Source organism: Meles meles, chromosome 6 (assembly GCF_922984935.1).
Source record: "Meles meles chromosome 6, mMelMel3.1 paternal haplotype, whole genome shotgun sequence".
In the NCBI taxonomy this organism is placed as follows: domain Eukaryota; kingdom Metazoa; phylum Chordata; class Mammalia; order Carnivora; family Mustelidae; genus Meles; species Meles meles.
In genome coordinates, this window is record NC_060071.1 from 60769461 (window position 1) to 60789753 (window position 20293).

Here is a 20293-nt window from a genome sequence, read left to right on the forward strand (position 1 = left end):
ACACTACAAAGAAATTATTCAAATATGCAATTTCCTACAGAGAAAATGACAAGATCTAGTTGAAGACATATAGGAAGATCTAAACAGATGAAGGGCTATTCCATGGTAATAGACAGGCAACCTCCACATGATGAAAATGTTTGCTGTCCCTCAAATAGGCCAAAAATTCAAAGAGCAAAGGGTCAAAAATAGCCACGAAAAATTGTAAGAACAATAACTACCAGTGAAGGTTGAGGGAAAGACTAGAAATGATGTGATAAAAATTAAAATGTTGAAAACCTCTCTATGCCATTGTAAAAAAATTATCTCACAGCATTTTATAAAGAAAGAAAAAAATTTGATTCTGTTTTTAAAGAAAGTAGCACCAGGAGCGCCTGGCTGGCTCAGTCAGAGGAATATATGACTCTTGATCTTGGGATCATGAGTTCGAGCCCCATGTTTGGTATAGAGATTACTTAAATAAATAAAACTTAAAAAAAAAAAAAGGCAGCACCAGGGAATTTACATATTTGTCATAGTAAATTATTCTCCTCTACCAACTACTACATTAAAACCAGTAAGAGTGAAATATGAATTTTGAAAGGGCATTTGTCTAGCACCAGCCAGTTAGGGTTCTGACCTATTAGTGATTTCTATTTTTTTTTTTTAAGATTTTATTTACTTGACAGAGAGATCACAAGTAGACAGAGAGGCAGGCAGAGGGGGAGGGGAACGCCGGCTCCCTGCTGAGCAGAGAAACTGCTCCAGGGCTTTATCCAGGACCCTGAGATCAAGACCTGAGCTGAAGGCAGAGGCTTAACCCACTGAGCCACCCAGGCGCCCCTATTAGTGATTTGTTAGTTGATCGTTTACCTGACTGAACCCCCAAAAGAACATTCCTAACTAAAAATTCTTCCCAGAGAAGTAAGCCAGAATAACTGTTAGGGAATCTTAACATCTTAACTCGTACACCCCAGAGTCTTGACTTCAACATTCCTCTCACTGCAGTTTTCCTTGGGGTTAGCATTGGGATGGGTACCGGGTACGGAGAGGAGAGAACAACGACTCAGGTATGTGAGGTTCACAGTCTCTCCCTCGTCCTTTTTACTTAACCTGGTTCCTTAGAACAGAAGTCACATTTTCTACCCTTCCATAGGCTAGGGCTTTGCAAGCAGCATACATCTTAGAAGGGAATCTTCCAAGCTCGGTTAGAATATGTTAAACGAGGAGATAAGGCATTTAGAAAATTACTTTCTCGATCTGTGCAATACTTGACTTTCATTGTTAAAGAGGTCAGTTTTGAGACTCCAAGTGGATCACTGGCCTCTTTCTTCCAGGCTGGCCTGTCCTCTACCTCCTGGGCCTGTAATCTTCATGGCTGAGGCTTGAGACAGAGAAGCATCTTCAGTTATTGATCTTTTTGGACTAATACAATGAAATCAAAGATAACTACGTTATTATATATCTATCCAACAGCACAAAATAATTAACTTAGTACCTAGTGCCTCAAAATCCAATAATCATATAAATTAATCTACTTATACCCTTCTCAGGGAGGAAAATCATTTTTTTAAACCTGGAAAGGCCAAGTTGTCTTTAATTAGAGAATAAAATTATGAGAAATCCAAATCATGATGAAAGTGTTACTTTCAGTAAGATTTTATCTATTACAAAGGATATGAACCTATGAATAGAAATGGGAAAATAATACAAAAGAAATAGATTACTTTTTAAGGTGAAGACATATTTTTAGTTTTTCTTCTTTATATTTCTGATATTCTTGTTATGTTGGTTCTACGACAGAATTATTGTTTCAGTTGATGAGTCCATCTGAAAAGTCAAAATAACAACTCTGTGGAGGGGTGATTTCATCACAATTATTACTAACCATTTTCTAGCTCCTTAGTCAACCTTATTTAATTTGATGAGAAGTTCAGAGTAAATGAGGACACTCATGCCAGCCTCGACCGTTCCTTCTTTTCCCAACACCCCACCACTACCACCACCTTATGCAGGCAATGAAGTCCCTGTTGTGAAGTACTTTAGTCAGCTTTGAGCTCTCACATGTTCAGTGTCAGTTATTAATAATAGAGAACCATAGCGGGGCACCTGGGTGGCTCAGTGGGTTGGGCCTCTGCCTTCAGCTCAGGTCATGATCTCAGGGTCCTGGGATCGAGCCCCGAGTTGCGATCTCTGTTCAGCAGGGAGCCTGCTTCCCTCTCTCTCTCTCTCTGCCTGCCTCTCTGCCTACCTGTGATCTCTCTCTGTCAAATAAATTTTTTTAAAATCTTTAAAAAAAAATAGAGAACCATAGCAAATGAGATGCACACAATATTCAGTATGGTCAGGAAAAAGGAAACCATGATCACTTCTCTGGGCCTTATGACAAGTCATCTAACCAGGAACACTTCTTTGAAATGTGGTCATCATGCCTTTGTAAGAAAGACATGTTGGGGGGCACCTGGGTGGCTCAGTTGTTGAGCGTCTGCCTTTGGCTTGGGTCATGATCCTGGGCTCCTGGGATGGAGCCCTGCATCGGGCTCCCTGCTAAGAGGGAAGCCTGCTCCTCCACCTCCCACTTCTCCTGCTTGTGTTCCCTCTCTATGTGTCTCTCTGTGTCAAATAAAATCTTGAAAAGGAAAGGAAAGGAAAGGACAGAACAGGACAAGACATGTTGGAGAGGGGCACCTGGGTGGCTCAGAGGGTTAAAGCCTCTGCCTTAGGTTCAGGTCATGATCCCAGGGTCCTGGCATCGAGCCCCGCATCAGGCTCTCTCCTTGGTGGGGAGCCTGCTTCCTCCTCTCTCTCTCTCTCTCTGCCTGCCTCTCTGCTTACTTGTGATCTCTCTCTGTCGAATAAATAGATAAAATCTTAAAAAAAAAAAAAAGACATGTTGGAGCTTGAAAAAGTCCACGGGCAGTCACTGAATGATTATATGTGAAGATCTAAGTGTAGATCCTAAGAGAACTTATCCTTACTCCTATTCTAAGAGTAGAAGGCATGATCAATCAGAGGTTGTAAAACTTGTCCACGGTCATGCATCATAGCCAGAATTCCAACACAGGCTCACTAGCTCCTGAGTACATGTTCTTAACTTCTACACTATCTACAACTCTACAAATAAAAAATAATTTGGATTTTTAGGCAATAAGGAATTTAGGTTTGGGGCAGTAAAGACTCAAAACACATTTTTTTACACCTTTATGCCTGAATATGACAATAATTTCATTTTTTTGTTCTTTGGAGAAATAAGCACCAAAAATCTACTTTGAACACTATAAATTAATGAGGAAGCAATTCCATTTTAGGAATTTATACAACAGATATAGCACACATGTACATGAAGACATATGTACAAGCATATTTGTTGCAGTGTTTGTATTCACAAAAGACAGGGTATCAATCTAAATGTTTAGCTATAGAAGACCAATTAAATAAATTACATTTTATCCATGCAATGATTACCTCCTTCAGAAGAATAGGGGAGACCTCTAGGTACTGATACCTGGACTGATCTCCAACATATATTGTTAACTGTAAAAAGCACGGGGCACGGGCATGTCTGGCAGATTGATTCCAGTTGCCCATCCTGAGCCACTCTCCACTTTTCTGTTCCATCCCTTGTCCTTGGAGACCAACCTCTATGGATTACATCATGGGTTCCTAGAACCTCTGGCTGCTGGTTGTGTTTGGCCAGTGGGGAACCTCAGCATGGGATCTGAGGAAAGGAGCGTGAGCCCTGTGTGTTAATCCCTTTCCTGCCTTGGGCAAGCTGCAGCACTCCTCCTCCCCTACAGCAGTGCTTCCTTCTAAGTTCAAGGAACCACTCATTTTCCTCCTTTCTCTGAGCCTAGCAGATAGAACAGCTCCACGGCTTCTGCCCTGCGTTACCGAGCTAACTCTTTGTGACCCCAAATAAGCTTTTTGTTAATAAGACAGCGAGTGGCAGAGGTATAGAAATATATATACTCCGATACACACTCAATATGCAGAGAATACATTTATGGTTATTAAAAATGCTAACAATAACTGTCAGGAAGAGAAAATGTCACTGGGAGTTGGGAATGGAAAGAAGTCTTTAAAGTCTTTACCTTCATGGTATATCCTTTCATACTGTTTGAGTTTCTTTCCATGCTGACATATTGGCCATTAGGAAAAATAATAAAATGTTAAGAAAACTAACTTCATCTCCAAGACAGGAAAAACTAATGAGGAAACTCTCCCATAAAGCCCAAAGCTTAGTTCAGATAGTGTGTGTCGGTGAAAATTTAGTGCATGTATAGTCTGTGAACTTGAGAATTGTACATGGGTAGAGATGGGTTCTCCCCAAATAATATTTTGCAGACACTTTAACATCCTGTGATACACACAAACATATATCCTCTACTTTTAAATGGGTTGCCATGAAGTTATTAAGATTTTTATTTAGGTTTAAATTATAGATGCAACTCACAGGCTAGCCGCCACCTTCATTTGGACTAAATGTAACAATTATTCAAGTTTACCATTGGCCTTATGAAGCGAAAACTCACTAATGATAATTAGTGAAGGTCACTCCAGGCCAAAAGAGATCAGCTTTACTCTCAGGACTTAAACTTTCCGTCACATCTTGAATCAACAGTTTTATAAGCAGCGAATGCAAAAATTAAGTTGTCTTTTTTTTTTTTTTTGGCAACAATTTAGCAAAGGCATATGCTTCAAACTCAAATGACTTCACTTCACATTGAAATTAAGAAATGTTTTGAAGCATAGTCATTTGATAAGAATTTGCTTCAAAATAAGCAGTGTGCTTCTTTTTAAGGGGACCTACATCCTTTAACATGTGACTCCACAGCGTGGCACGCAAAAAAACCAAATGCTCCCAAAGATAGTCCCCAAATATATCCCAGTCTGCAGTTTCAGTGGCTGTGTTTCTTTGTTATTTGGGTCCCCACTTTATGGCCGTAGGTGCAAACCCCACCGTAGTCTTCTTCATGGCAGTCATGACCAACGCTTTGAGAAAAAGGAGCTGGATTTCTGCCAACCTCCTCTTGACTTCAATGTGATTCAGCTTTCAAGACCTGATTGTTTTCTCCTCTCTCCCAGGAACCACTAGCTACCTTATTACCAGAAAGAATGACCCTTTGACAGCACAACTGCAATCCCGAATCTCCTCCAAATTGTAACCTCAAAGATGCCAATGGCATTGAAAAACTAATCAAGATCAGAAGGTCAGAAAGACAAATGCATTAGTACATATATGGTCTCCAAGTTATTTGGCAATTTCTTAGCTTGCAAAAAAATCATTTCTAAAGTTTCTTTTGACATATTTATTGCCTTTTTGCTTACAATCTTTACACTGCCAGCATTAATGTATAGGGGATTCTGCGGTATGAGAATACTGCCTTTATTTTATTTGCAATCCATTGTATAGTGTTGAACTAGAAACAACAGCCTCCTCCTTCCTCAAACAATCATTATTATTCTCCTACTTAGTTTTTACTATTAGCAGAACACCAGTTAGATCAGCTACTTACTAAAAAATATTTCATAAACAGATGAAACTAAAAGAGACAGGACTGGCTTTCAAATCAAGCTGTTTAACAACTTGGATTAATCCAGCTCTAAACTGCCTCTCTCCATTATAATTAAGTTGGCTAAGTAAAACAGTAATAGATAGAGATTTTTTTAAAAAAAAAATCTGCATAGACCAGTAATTGCTTAATTTCTTCAAAGTAACTTGAAATTTTAATATAATAATAATAAATTACAGCAACCATTTACTAAGTATCTGCTATATGTTAGATACTTCATAAGCATTATTTCTAACCTTTATTACAACCCGTCTGGGCAAAGTATTAATGTACCCAATTTATAGAAAAGGAAACATGCTGAGAGACACTCTCATGTCTCCTAGGACAATACCATTTTCTTTCTTTCAATTTCCTTCAATGTTTCAGTTATGTCAAATGTGTCAAATGACTTGGTTCAGTCATGCAACCATTTTTGCTGATTTATTCACTGACTGAGCCAGTGTAATTTACTCATTGTCTTGGGTTTGGGGTGACACAGCTTGACAGTTGAAAGGGACATGTTGGGGGCACCTGGGTGGCTCAGTGCGTTAAGTGCCTTCAGCTCGTGTCATGATCCCAGGGTCCTGGGATCGAGCCCCGCATCAGGATCTCTGCTTGCTGGGGAGCCTGCTTCCTCCTCTCTCTCTCTCTCTCTCTCTCTCTTCTCTCTCTTAAAAAAAGGGGGAGGGACATGTTCAATGTCATTGAAATAATGGAATAATCCATAGAATGGCCCACATCATCTTGAAGATTCTGTTCACAAAGACACCAACATGAAACAGGTTTTAATCATTAAATTGATAGACATTTCCTAGAGTAAGAAACTGGCTATATTTTGTAATTTTGTTGTGTACTACCAAATCTTGTGTGGGTGTACAAAAATCAAGCACACATGGCTGACAGAATTGTCATCCTCAAGGTTAAAGAGATTCCACATCTTAGTCTAAAAAAAAGAAACCACGTTGTTGAATTACTGATCTGGTTCCAAGAGCAGCACTGAATTTAAAGGAATGACCATTCCGCAACCCACTTACTGTGCTGATCATGACCATAGACCAGAAGGCTACACCTCGTTGAAGATGATAGTCCTGGTCTCCATTCTATCATGGCAAAAGTCTTCCCTCCAGTCACAGGACACCAAATCTAACCTCACCATTGGGGAACGGTGTATCTCTTTAAGCTCTTCCCAATGGCTTTTATGGCAACGAAGAAACCAAGGAGCATATTTTGCTTGCCATCTTACACACTGTCTTTAGTCTTTCTCTGGCAACATGCCTGGAGTGTGAGGGTTGGTCTCTAGATAGATCTTTAAGTTTTTCTCCTCGCCAATTACCATCAGTCAAATACCCTCATTATCAGTGGTATCTTAAACTCCGGGTTACACCTCCTTTTTAATTCCACTTCCAGAAGTAGAAGCTTCTAAAATAGATACTTCTATTAATGATGTCACTCAGCTGACCATTTGTGCCTAAAGATGGAGTTAGAAAGACAACAGTTTTCTAAAAGTGAAAGTAAATAATGATAGCTTTTGTACACAAAGTTGTGTTATCTCTACTTAGTAGGACATCAAAATTCTCTAGAAAGGAGCCTAAGTTTCTAAGAGTAAAATAATTTGCATACGTCAATACTAGATTCCCTATTTTGCTTACCCATTCTTATGCCAGGTCTCATGGAGAGCTGAAGTATCTTTTTTTAAAGATTTTTACAAAACATTGATTTATTCTAGAGAGCGAGAGAGAGCAAGAGTGTACCGAGAGGGAGAGGAGAAAAGCCAACTGCTTGCTGAAGGCAGAGCCTGATTTGCGGCTCTGTCTCAGGAACTTGAGATCATGGTCTGAGCTGAAATCAGGAGTCTGACGTTAAACCAACTGAGCCACCCAGGCGTCCCTCTGAAGAATTTTAATCTCAGGTCTCCTTCATCTCACTCTTGAACAAGCATCCAACAACTTTCTCACTTCTGCAGCATTTACATTTCTAGTTCCTAAAGTCTTTTTAAGACCTAAACATAGGGGGGAAAAAAAAGACTGAAAGGGAATTTTAGAAAGTTGGAATATTTAGGTCAAATTTTAATGACATTATGTTTGTGTAGATGTGGGGAAAATACTTTATATAGACCAAAGAGAAAGAAATTCTGCTTGGCGGTATCATGGAGGGCTTAGTTAACTACAGTATAGTTATAAAACTGTGGAAATTGAACACAGGCACAATCCTTTTATCTAAAGTCTGTATACCAGTTTCATTTATTATTCCAACAGTGGCCTTTATGGCACTCCCCCCACCCACCCCAGTAAAGAGTCTAATCCAACCTCACAGATTACATCTGTCCTGTCTTTTTAGTCTGCTTAGGTATGGAATAGTTACTTGGACTTTCCCTTGAGTAATGTAGGCCAGTTAACTTATTTATAGAATGTCCATCAATATGGGTTTGTGTGAAGTGTCAGAGGACTACATTCACGTTAAGCATTTGGGGGCGGGGATACCAAGAAATGAGATTTCATAGTTTCACATTAAAGGCAAGTCACCTTTTTTGATAATGTTAGGTTTAATCACTTGGTTAAGATGGTTGTCTGTTTTCTCCACTCTATAGCTATTTTTCCTTTTGTAATAACTAAGTAATGTGTAGTAAGATACTTTCATGTAATATTAAATCTGTTCTTCATCAAGTTTCTTCCATTATTTTTTTATTAAGTTCAATTACCCAACATATAGTATATCATTAGTTCCAGATACAGAGTTCAGTAATTCATCAGTTGCATATAACACCCAGTGCTCATCAGATCAGGTGCCCTCCTTAATGTCCATCACCCAGTTACCCCATCCCCCAACCCCCCTCTCTTCTGCAACCCTCAATTATTTCCCCCAGAGTCCAGAGCCTCTCATGGTTTCACTACATCTGTATCTTTGGGGTAAATACCCAGGAGTACAAGCGCTGGGTTGTAGCATAGCACTATTTTTAACTTCTTGAGGATCCTTCATACTGTTTCCCAGAGTGGCTGTACCAACTTGCATCCTACCAATGTGTAAGAGTTTCCTTTTTTCCACATCCTCGCCAACATTTGTTGTTTCCTATTTTGTTAATTTTAGCCATTCTGCCTGGTGTAAAGTGGCATCTCAGTGTGGTTTTGATTTGTATTTCCCTGATGACAAGTGATGTTGAGCATATTTTTCATGCCTCTGTTGGCCATTTATAGGTCTTCTTGGGAAAAATGTCTTTTCAAGTCTTCTGCCCATTTCTTGACTGGATTATTTGTCTTGGGAGTGTTGAGTTTGGTAAGTTCTCTATAGATCTTGGATACCAGCCCTTTATCTGATAAGACATTTCCAAATATCTTCTCCCATTCTGTGGGCTACTTTTTAGTCTTGTTGACTCTTTCCTTTGCTGTACAGAAGCTTTTTATCTTGATGAAGTCCATATAGTTCATCTTTGCTTTTGTTTCCCATGCCCTTTAGAGATGTGTCTTACAAGAAGTTGATACTACTGAGGTCTTAGAGGTTGCTGTCTGTGTTCTTTTCTAGGATTTGGATGGATTCCTATATCACATTGAAGTCTGCCATCCTTTTTGAGTTTATCTTTGTGTGTGGTGTAAGGAAATGGTCCAGTTTCATTCTTCTGCATGTGGTGGTCCAATTTTTCCAGCACCACTTATTGAAAGGCTGTCTTTTTTCCATTGGGTATTCTTTCCTGCTTTGTCAAAGATTAGTTGTCCATAGAGTTTAGGGTCCATTTCTGGACCTCTTTTCTTTGCATTGATCTATGTGTCTGTTTATGTACCAGCACCATGCTGTCTTGATGATCACAGCTTTGTAATAGAGCTTGAAGTCAGGCATTATGATGCTACCAGCTTTTGTTTTCTTTTTCAACTCTCCTCTGGCTATTCGGGGTCTTTTCTGGTTCCATAAGAATTTTAGGGTTGTTTGTTCCAGCACTGTGAAAAATGTTGATGGTATTTTTGTAGGGATTTCATTGAATGTGTAGATTGCTCTGGATAGCATTGTAAGGCATCATTAAAAATAATTTCCCTACAAACCTACAAAATAGGTACTCTGGTTGTTTTTATTAAGTGGCTGAAGGAACTACATAAGAGAAGTTAAATAAATACCCCAAAGTCCTGGAGCTATGACATGGTGAAACCCCCAATGTTGATGTTTCTAGTCTCACTCTCCCTACCCACACCCACCCGCTAAATCTACTCTCCACAAAGTTAACAATGTACTTCAGATTAAAACACTGAATCTCTTCCATCACACAACAATGCCTTGGCACCTGGTATCTACACACTAAATATTTATTAAAGTGAATGGAATTAAGTTGACAAAGAGTTAGTGAATAAACCCTATCACTATTTTCTCCTTAGCGTTGTTTTTTTTTTTTTTTTTTCCAGTGATTTGGCCCAAGGAGCATGAAAGGGATACCTTGCATGAAGTGAGCAGGGAAGTAACTGAGGATGCTGTCACAGCTTTCAGGGCAGATGCGAAGACACCTCTTAGGATATCTACCCCTGTGGCCAATCTGGATGTACTCCCTCCACCCCCCATAACCTCCACCTCTACGTCTGAAATCCCACCATATCGACCTCACACTCCATTCTCCCACATTCTCCTAGTGCTCAGAACCTATTTCCTTTTCCCAAGAAAACATCCCACCCCTGTATCACTGACTTTACTCCCAGTCAGTCACCCCCTTGTGTCTTCATTTCCTCCTTTATCTAACGTGAACCCAATGGTTCAGTAATTCAAATACTCCCCAAACTCTAGTCTCAGCTTCCTAACCATTTCCCTGCAAACTCTGGGATTTGGAAGAATCCACACATCTCACTCCTTCCCTGAAATGCCTGAGTATTTCTGGAGAAAGTCACACAATGATAAGGATGGTTGGTAAGTTTCAGCCACCTTCTGACCTTATCCTAATCAGTGGTTTCCCCCTCTACCCCCATCCCCTCAGCTGTGATTCTAAGCTTTTATCTCTCTCTTTATGTTCCTTCCCCATCACCCCCTTTCTCTGACTGCCTTCTACAACTGGAGGAAAATCCAGGCCATGGAGCAGAAGCAACACCTCCATGTAATCCATATGTATACCTGACTTCACTTCCTTTCTTCTTCCTCTGAGTAGAGAGTTGACTTCTAACTTTTACAAAATGTATTTTATGCTCTGGACCCCAGCTTGTACTACAACTTTCCTCCATTAAATTATATCTACTTTTTCCTACATGCTTCAACTCTCCAATATTCTGTATATCTTCTTTTATTGCTTTCTCATCAGCCATATAAATAAGTTCTGTTCTCTCTTCTCCTTTAAAGTAGAACATCCTTTGATTCTATATCTTTCCTTTATCTGTTGCCATATTGTTTTTATTTTTCCCATGAATAAAATTCTTGAAATAGTCTGTACCCACTGCCTCCACTTTTCTCACCTCCCTTTTGCTCCTCAAACCACAATGCCATCTGCCCATACCATTTCACTGAAATTGCCTTCTCTAAAGTCACCCATGACCTTTTAGTCGCTAAATTCATTGGGACACTTTTCAGGCCTTATCTTATTTAACCACACCCTCTCCTTTATCTTGTTTTTCCTTCAGAAAGGAGGACACTGTACTGAACCAAACATAACTGACCTTGTCCTTATGGAATGCAGAGTCTAGGAGAAATAGACATTAAACAAAGAATAACATGATTAATTATTAAATAAATGTAAATGTGATATGCTACAAAGAAAATTTAAATGTTATTATGAGAATAGAGGATCTAGCTTAATCTCGAGGGGAAATGGTTAAAAAAAATCTTGCAGAAATGGCACTTAAACTGAGATCTGAAGAACCAAGAGCAGTTCACCCAATTAGAGATGGAAAGAACATTCTAGATGAAGAAAACAAAAGCAGGATCCCTAGGTGGGCATGAGGGTAGACTGTTTGCAGCAAAAAAAGGGCAGTGTGATTAGATCAAAGAGAATGAGGGGATTCCCGATGGGGCTGGAGATGGGGGCATAGGCATGAAATCACTCAAAATTTTAGATCATGTTAAAAAAAATTTGGACTGTATCCCAAGAATGATTTGTTTGCATTGAAACATTTTATTATTTATTTTTAAAGATTTTCTCCATTTAGGGGTACCTGGGTGGCTCAGTTGTTGGGCATCTGCCTTCGGTTCAGGTCATGATCCCAGGGTCCTGGGATTGAGCCCTGAATCGGGCTCCTTGCTTGGTGGGGAGCCTGCTTCTCCTTCTCCCTCTCCCCCTGCTTGTGTTCCCTCTCTCCCTGTGCGAGATAAATAAAATCTTCCAAAATAAATAAATAAAAATTTAAAAGAGGAGTTAAAAGGGGAAGAATTGTTCCTCAAAGTTATCCTTAATTGATAGAAAAGAAATGAAACGTACTATTCTCTTTCCCAGCCACTACTTTGGGTCTGAAAGAAAAATATTTACGTAAAGAGAGGATAAATATTTATTCATTCATGAGCTAAGCTCCATTACATTTTCTTTTTCATAGTAAAAAATCTATAACTGTGCAGTATCCTCTATTTGTCCACGTTTCTCTGTGCTTTTTGGTGTCCATGCTATCTCGGATTATGAACTCTAGATGGCAGTGATCAAGTCAAGGTTTGTGCCGTGTCTGGACAATGCTACATACATTGCATAATATAATAAACACTATTTGTAATTATAATAAGGGTGAGTTCTGCAAGAGGTAAACAAGGGTATAAAATTCATCTTCTGTATGGTTATTATTCCATTTATATGAGAAGTCCACTAAATTCACTGAACCATATCAGGCCACATCTGTTTGAAAACCTACCAGTTTTTATGAACATTAAATAAAAAAGGTTAGATTTAATGACAATTTATCATATTCATGCAAAAGTAATGAAATGAAAATGTAGTGAAAACAAGGCCACACTGATAAAGAAAGGAGTTTTAAATGTTAACAAGTTCAATGTTTTATTTTTTATCCTTCCAGAAATCAAATATCTGCTTCTTAGGCTCCAGAACTTTTTAATTCGAGGCCGTTTTCGTTTCAGTGCTGTGTTCTTTCTTGCTTAAGTATTAACCTGTGAGTAGCACAGACTAAGAAAATATGCCAAACATATTTATACATGAACTTTTCTCACAAAAGCAAGGTTTTGTTTTTTTTTTTAATATTTTATTTATTTGACAGAGAGAAATCACAACTAGGCAGAGAGGCAGGCAGAGAGAGAGGAGGAAGCAGGCTCTCCGCAGAGCAGAGAGCCCGATGTGGGGCTCGATCCCAGGACCCCGGGATCATGACCTGAGCCGAAGGCAGAGGCTTTAACCCACTGAGTCACCCAGGCGCCCCACAAAAGCAAGGTTTTTGAACCTGAGGAGAAACTGCTTGGGAGAACAATTTTACCACAAGGAGAAACAAGGAACACAGCCCTTACACAAACTGAAGATAAAGCTGGGGGCTGGGGGGAGAGGGAAGCAGACAGGAAGTGAAAAAGTTCTCCTAGCTGTATTTTATAGGTGAAGTAAATTCTACTTGGATTAGACCTTCTAAGTTACTATGACAGAGGGTAAAGAGAGGTGGAAAGAAGTTTGAGTGACATTTCTGACAGCAAGCTACAGAAATAACAATTTGACAGAAGAGGCCATCATAAATATAAGATCATCTCAGGCATGAATAGGATTTCCCTTAATGTAAAAAACATGGAGCACAGGTAGGATTCAATTTGGGGCGAAGAGAAAGAGCCGGGGGGGCAAGTTACCTAGAAGCAAGCTACTGGGGGGGACGTTAAACAACTCTTGTAGCAGTTTAAATAGCCCTAGTGAACATTTTTGGAGATTTTGAGGTATTGCTCTCAGTTATTCCTATTTATATCTGTTTCTAGCTTGATTGACTGAGATGACGTATAACCAATAAATAGAGAAGGCTGGGATTTCTATTAATACAAAGTTTGTTTTTGTGCCAGTACCGAGATCTATTTATCCTTCAGGTAGAGGATAGATCTCCTTCTTGCCTAATCAATACAGACATCACAGATCAACAACAAATCTTCATATGGGCAAACAGACCAGTCAATATCTTATTATTATTTAATAAGAATTTCATTGTCAGTGCGCTGGGAAGAAAAATATTAGTAGAAAAGTCTGCACGTGGTATTATAAATACTGCTCTATTCTAAGGGACAGAAGGTGGAGAAGCGCCATGTCATAAGAAAAATTAGCCTCCCATTCTGAGCTTTGGGATCTCGTCAGGAGATAGAGCTGACTAGTCTTATGAGTTGCACCTGGTTAGTCACCATCTTTGGACTTCAGTTCTCTGTCAGAAGGGTAAAAGGGGTTGACCAAACTTCTCCCCAAAGCTCACCTTTCTGCATCTGAAATCTACAACAAGTAAATATCTTATTTTGAATTTTCATTAGGTTAAGGATTTAACAATCAGCTGAAACAGGATGACTAACCCATAACGTGTTCCAGAAAAATATGAAATGACATGTTAAAGAGCATTTCAATTGAACAAAACAGATTTGTGTGTGTGCCACTATTGATATACAAATGTTGAATGTGTTTTACTGTATCTACTGAGTGTGATTGATAGGAGATGCCTCAATTTCAAGGTCTGTGAATTTAAGTAAATTATTGTCAGTGGTATCCCTTCCTAAAAAAAAAAAAAAATTATACCCTTACAGAGAAGAGACAAATTGAGACAAGATATACATAAAGCATCAATTTAGCACAAACATCCACTTACAGTTGTGAATATATCTGTGAACGTGTACGTGTATAGAGAGAGATGTGAACATAGACGTATGTCTGTGTAGTTGGGAGTTTCTCAGAAAATTTGAGGAGCCTTTTTACAATGATTTATGCTTTTCAGCATGCTTAGCATTCCTGTTTTGAAAACAACTTGTCTTCCTTTTCAAGATGTACGTGCTAAGCTGGCTCTGAGGTCAGGATGAGCTCTCTTCGCAGGGTTGTGTCCCCCCCTCCCCTCCACTCAACGATTCTTCTACAGAAAAGGAACCGGTGCGGGGAGCAGTGGGTTGGTGAGTTTGAGCCCCATGTTGGGGGTAGAGATTACTAAAATAAATAAATAACCCCCTTCTAAAAAAAAAAAAAAAAGAGAGAGAGGGAGAGCGATTAGTGGTGCTACGAAGTCTCAAATCTTCAGTCCCTTTTCCAAAACACGACCAAACTGTTGAATGTCAATCAAGAGAGGAAAAAAGAGTTTGCCTATTTTTTTTTGTTTTTAAGATTTATTCATTTTCGAGAGGGGGGAAGAGAGAGAGAGAGAGAGCAGGAGGGACAAGGGGAGAGGGACAGAGACTCTCAAGCTGATGTCCTGCTGGGCCTGGGACCTGATGCAGGGCTCCTTCCCCAGACTCTGAAATCACAATGTGAGCCAAAGACAAGAGTCAGGCGCTTAACCAGCTGTGCCACCCGGGTGCCCCAAAAGAGTTTCTTTTACTAAAATATTAAATCCTTGCTTTCATCCCCTCCCTTTCTACCTTGGTTGGCCCTTTCTTCCTCCACCTTTATTCAAATTTCCCTGCTTTGAGACCAAAACATGAGTAAGTTGGGTGCAGAGAGGAAAACCAGCGAAGAGAAAACTTGGCTCCTCTCCCTTGCCTTGCTGTGTTCTCTACCCTCTCATTGCTGTTTGTATCTAACTTAGATTATGTCTGTTTAAGTTCTCTTTATACCCGGGATATTTTAGGTTTGCAGTATTTTTACGTCAAATATAAATAGCTTTAAATTTTAAAGCCATCATGTCACAAATATTTTACAGATTAACTTGATTTAAAACATAAATGAATATCAAGTGAGAAAAGCACAAATGTAGATTTCTCTTTCCAAAACATGTAGGTATCTGCTTTCACCTTAAAAGATTTTTAAAGTTTCTGATAGAGGTCCCTGGACCTAAGTTCATGTTTAGCAAGATCATACCCAAAAAAGAAAGAAAGGAGAAAAAAAAAAAAAAAAAGGAATGGATTTGATGGGAGCCCACCCTGGGGCTAATTTAGAAGTTTCCATTTATGTCATGTCAGATTTGGGGAGACTGAACCCTCACTGAATGCATTGGTCTGACTGTCTCCCAGACTTGATACCCAGGGTTCATGACTGCAGTTCCTGGCACGGTCATAAATATTCATACCTCTACTAATAATTTGCAAGCCAAATTCATTTGGCTTTTTTCACCCCATCAATCTTATAATTAATAAGGGTGGTGCTCTTGTTTCACTTTCCTCCAAAAGAAAAGATAAATGAAATAAAGAGTCATCCTGTAAATTTAAATAAGGAGTGCCTCTCACTGATTAAAAGCTGATGCTATCCTCGAGTAGGGGAAGAAGAGGCTTCAGCTCTTTCTCTCACTGGTGACTGACTCGGGAGGGGGGGAAGATGAGAGCTAGGGAACCATTTCCAGATGTGGCGGCACAAGCCTTGATCTCAAATGCTTGGTTATCTATTAAATAATGCGTAGGAAGACTTTGAGATACTATGTTGAAAGTGAATGGTAGGGCATGTATTTACAAATTGCACTCTTATCTATTGTTTGGAGAGAGGGACGCTTAGTAGAGCAGGCCAATATCCAGAGCATTCAATTCTAAACAGTCTGCAGATTCTGCCTGCAGCCTAGACATTTAAAGACATTTTAGAAAGTTGTCAAAATTTAGTGATGACTGTGCCTGTAAAGTGACTGCCTTTGGATCAGAGTGATAGCTGCATTTCTAAATCTAATTGTCAAGACGTGGTCTCCACAGAAACACTGACGGAGGCATACGGACAAAGTGACTTGACAGATAAATCATGGTACATAGGACATGGTGTAAATTGTCTGCTCCCATTGGATTTTCTAAGGTCATTTATAGCAAAGCAGGAAAATCAAACTGAACATAATTTAGAAATAAAATTTTGATAATTGAACTAAGTAACTTGAACTTGTCAATCACCTGTGACCTTATTCTATTTACACTTCACTTGAACATTCTAAAGTCCTAAGGCCGGTGGATAAGCTTCAAGTATAAACAGCCGCCCTCACTCTGCTATGGGGGGGGGGTTATCACTCCTTCTGAACGGATGATTTCATCTGTATTAAAAATTAAGAGACTTGGATAAATAAGCAGAAAATGCTTAACTTTTAGTTAAGTATTTGCCTCTAACTTTCCTTTAGGGAGACTTACCTTAAAGATGCAAAAGTGTGTTGTGTGTGTGTGTGTGTGTGTGTGTGTGTGTGTTGGTTAGTTTGTTTTAGGAACTCTTGTCACCTGAGATATTCTTGAGACAAGCCCCTGCTTCCACTTAATTATGTGAAGGTGGTACAAAGGGAGGTCAGGCACTCCTAGTGCCTTTTTTTTTTTAAGATTTTATTTATTTATTTGACAGACAGAGATCACAAGTAGGCAGAGAGAGGAGAAAGCAGGCTCCCTGCTGAGCAGAGAGCCCAATGTGGGGCTTGATTCCAGGACCCTGGGATCATGACCTGAGCCGAAGGCAGAGGCTTAACCCACTGAGCCACCCAGGCGCCCCGCTCCTAGTGTTCTTTATCCTTAAAGCTTGTGTACAAGTGTCTTGATCTATAAAAGCCTGTTATGTTCATGGCAATCCTTTTAAAATGTCTGAGCACCGCTTACACCTTAATTTTTACACCTAATTCTGTGGGACTGTAATGACACATTGGATTTACTGACCGAAAAAAAAAAAAGAAAGAAAAAAATGCCTTCCTGTATGGACATTTGAAAAAAGAGGAGTAACTACGGCGTCTGAATGGCTCAGTCGGCCGAGCCTCTGCCTTCCGCCCAGGTCATGATCCCGGGGTCCTGGGATGGAGTCCTGAGTCTGGCTCCTTGCTCAGCAGGGAGCCTGCTTCTCCCTCTGCCTGCCATACCCCCCCCCCTCCTGCTCCTGCTCTCTCTCATTCTCTCAAATAAATACAGTGTTCAAAAAGTACTAATAATAAAATAGGTGTGCTTCTCCCTCAGTTACCCTTAGTCCAACTGGGCCTCTTTCTAACCTACCGCAGTCAGTCAGCTGCGGCGTTGAGACTGAACTGAGCGCCCCCAGAAGACAAGTGCCACAGGCTGGGACTCCAAGACACCTTTGCAAGGAGTTCGCTGCTGCTTTAGGGGATGTGAGTCTCGGTGTGCGCAGGTCCCTCCCTGGGGAGGATGGCGGTAACTGACTATTCCTCACTCTCCCCCAAGCTGAGAGGGTTTTTAGAAAAATCTATTACCCTGTTGGGTAATAGAATCCCTTTCCTCTCTCACTGATGCTTCAAAAGCAGAATTAGACCCACCTAAACCTTGTGGGGGCTTTCTAGGTCTTTGCTCTTGCTCTCCTAAGCCGCCACCAGAACACGGTTTTCCTGCAGGGGAGCTGCGAAGGATGGTAGATCTAGGGATGACAGATCTTGGGGGTGGGGTTCTGGTAGTCACCCCTTCTCTCCTTCCACATCTGCTCATAGACCCAGAGGCCAACCTTTCATCCTCGGGTTATACTGAGGCCCTGATGCCCCCCTCCCAGCAAAGGCTGCTGCAGGGGCTGGTGCCGGAGCAGGCTGGTCCCAGCCCAGTCACCTCCTTGATTTTTAAAAAGTGCTGGAGGCCAAAGGCTTAAGTTCCGGCTAGACTCTTGGGATCATAGAATGTCTCACCTGCTTAGGACCTGAGGACTAGATGGCTTCCTAATTCTCTTTGCAGCTGGGAAGGCCAAGAGCATGGGGGAAGAGGAAGGTGAACATCTCCCCCCCCCCCCCCCCCCCCCCCCCCCCCCGCCCACCCTGCCAACGGGTGTCCTGCCTAAGACCCAGAGCTTCATGGGCCGCAGAGATGCATACCCCCACCCCACCCTGCAAGGAGGTGGGGGGGGGGCGGTGGCGCACACCAGCTGTGCTGATCCTCGGCCAGGGAGACCGGAAGGGTTTTACAAATAAGCTTTTGGTGTTGTTTGATGTCTTCCCTTCTCTCTTTGAAGGCTTGGCGGCCAAGGCCGGTAGGAACAGGGTAGGACTGAGTCAGAGAAGAGATAGTCATTGTGAGTTTTGTGGCTATTTCTGTAGACGTGTGCCCAGATCACCCTGCATGTTTGTGGAGGTGGGGGCAGGGAGTAGAGACAGATGGAGTGCACGAAGCTAGGGAACTAGAGACGGTAACTTGAGTCGGAGACAGGCCAGACCCCAAGTACCGCTGCCTCACCTTGCCCGCACATCTGCAACAGACCCCTCTACCTCCGGGGTCTAGTGTGAGCCTTTTTATGCATCAGCCCCAAGAACATTCTTTGTTTCCCCAGGATGCAGAGAGGGAAGCCGGTGGGGGCCGGGGAGTGGGGCTAAAGTGGCCCTTGGGGCTGGAGTGGCAGGTGACAGAGGGGCAGACAAGAGAGCTGGGCTCTGGGGTGTCTGGCTGGGCTGCCCAGTGCTCACCCCTCCACCTGCAGGCCCACCTGCCTTCAAATCCTTCATCTTGAGAACACGGGACTTCCTCCACCGATTTGGCTTATTTTCTATATGAAGGGAAACTACGACTCGTATTTTTATTTTTCAAAGTCGCATTTACCTGAGAGTGTCTACCAGGCGTGAATGGAGAACTAAGAAGAGTTTGGACAATACCCAATAAAAACTAGCATGAATGACAATTTGTGTTAGAACGAAAACGGGGTTACTTTTGGACAGCAACCGGGATTGGCCCTGTATTGGGATAGAAATAATCCTCCTGATACATTCCTGTGTATGGGTTTCTTAAAGGTCCCACTTCAGCCCATTCACTTTTTTGAAATCAGCAGAAGTCGCCCAAGAGCCTACTTCTGTGTCAGTGTGTTGTAGAGAAATACTTCGGACTTAATGTATCTCCCTGAAATCCACTAAGACAGGCAACATAGAGGCGGGGAAAGGGAAATTCACATTAGCTAGGGCAAAGATGACAAAAGGGAAGAGGGAGCTAGAGAGAAAACAAGGAGAGGTGGAGAGAGGAGAGGGAGGGAGAAGGGGGCGGGGAGGAGGGGGCGGGAGAGACACAGAGATTTTCACACGTGCAGACCGAGGGCTTTGAAGCCATCGACCCCGACCCCCAAACCCGAGTGCATCTCACAAAACAGGTTGGGCTCGTATTTCAGGCGGTCTCCTAGCCCCGCGTCCGTGGTCCCCGGGGCTCTAATTCACTCCTGCCCTCTCTGCACAATGACATTCGAACCTGGGAAAATAATTGCATTAGAGCAGATTACTTATAACCGATAGTTATCCGTCTTTTTCTGTTCGACAGAAGTCTATTAAACTCAGCACAGTCATTACCAGCTGAGCTCTAGAGCGCGCCTTCATTAAGAAAATTAAAATCATACTTTTGAATCTAAGCAAAGCCTGCGTAGGTCTCGAGAGCCTGCGTCTAACCCCGACGTTCTGGTAAGCCTGATTTTCCCGCGAACCAATCTCTGCTTTTTTGGATACAGTAGGTCAGGGCGGAAAGATTGAGTGGGATGACAATTCCTTGAAGATAAGGATGTCTGAGCTCTAGAAGTACCATCTTTCTTCCCAGCCCCTCACCCCCTCCCCCGCCGCCTTCCCTCTGGTGGATCTTTTCTCAGGCACTTTCCAGTTAAAGGCACCACACCTGTGCAGGCGTGACCGGGGATCTGGGGAGCCCTGTGGGTGGCTGAGGCTGTGGGTGGGGGACAAGGAAAGGTGTAGGTCCAGGGCCCGGGAAGCCAGAAGGGGGAACTTCCCCAGCGGCCAGAGGCCCGCTCTAAGTGCACGTGTTTGACACACGCACAAACACACATGCAGACACACAAAGGGGGGGCAGACTGCCCCCCTTCTTTGCAT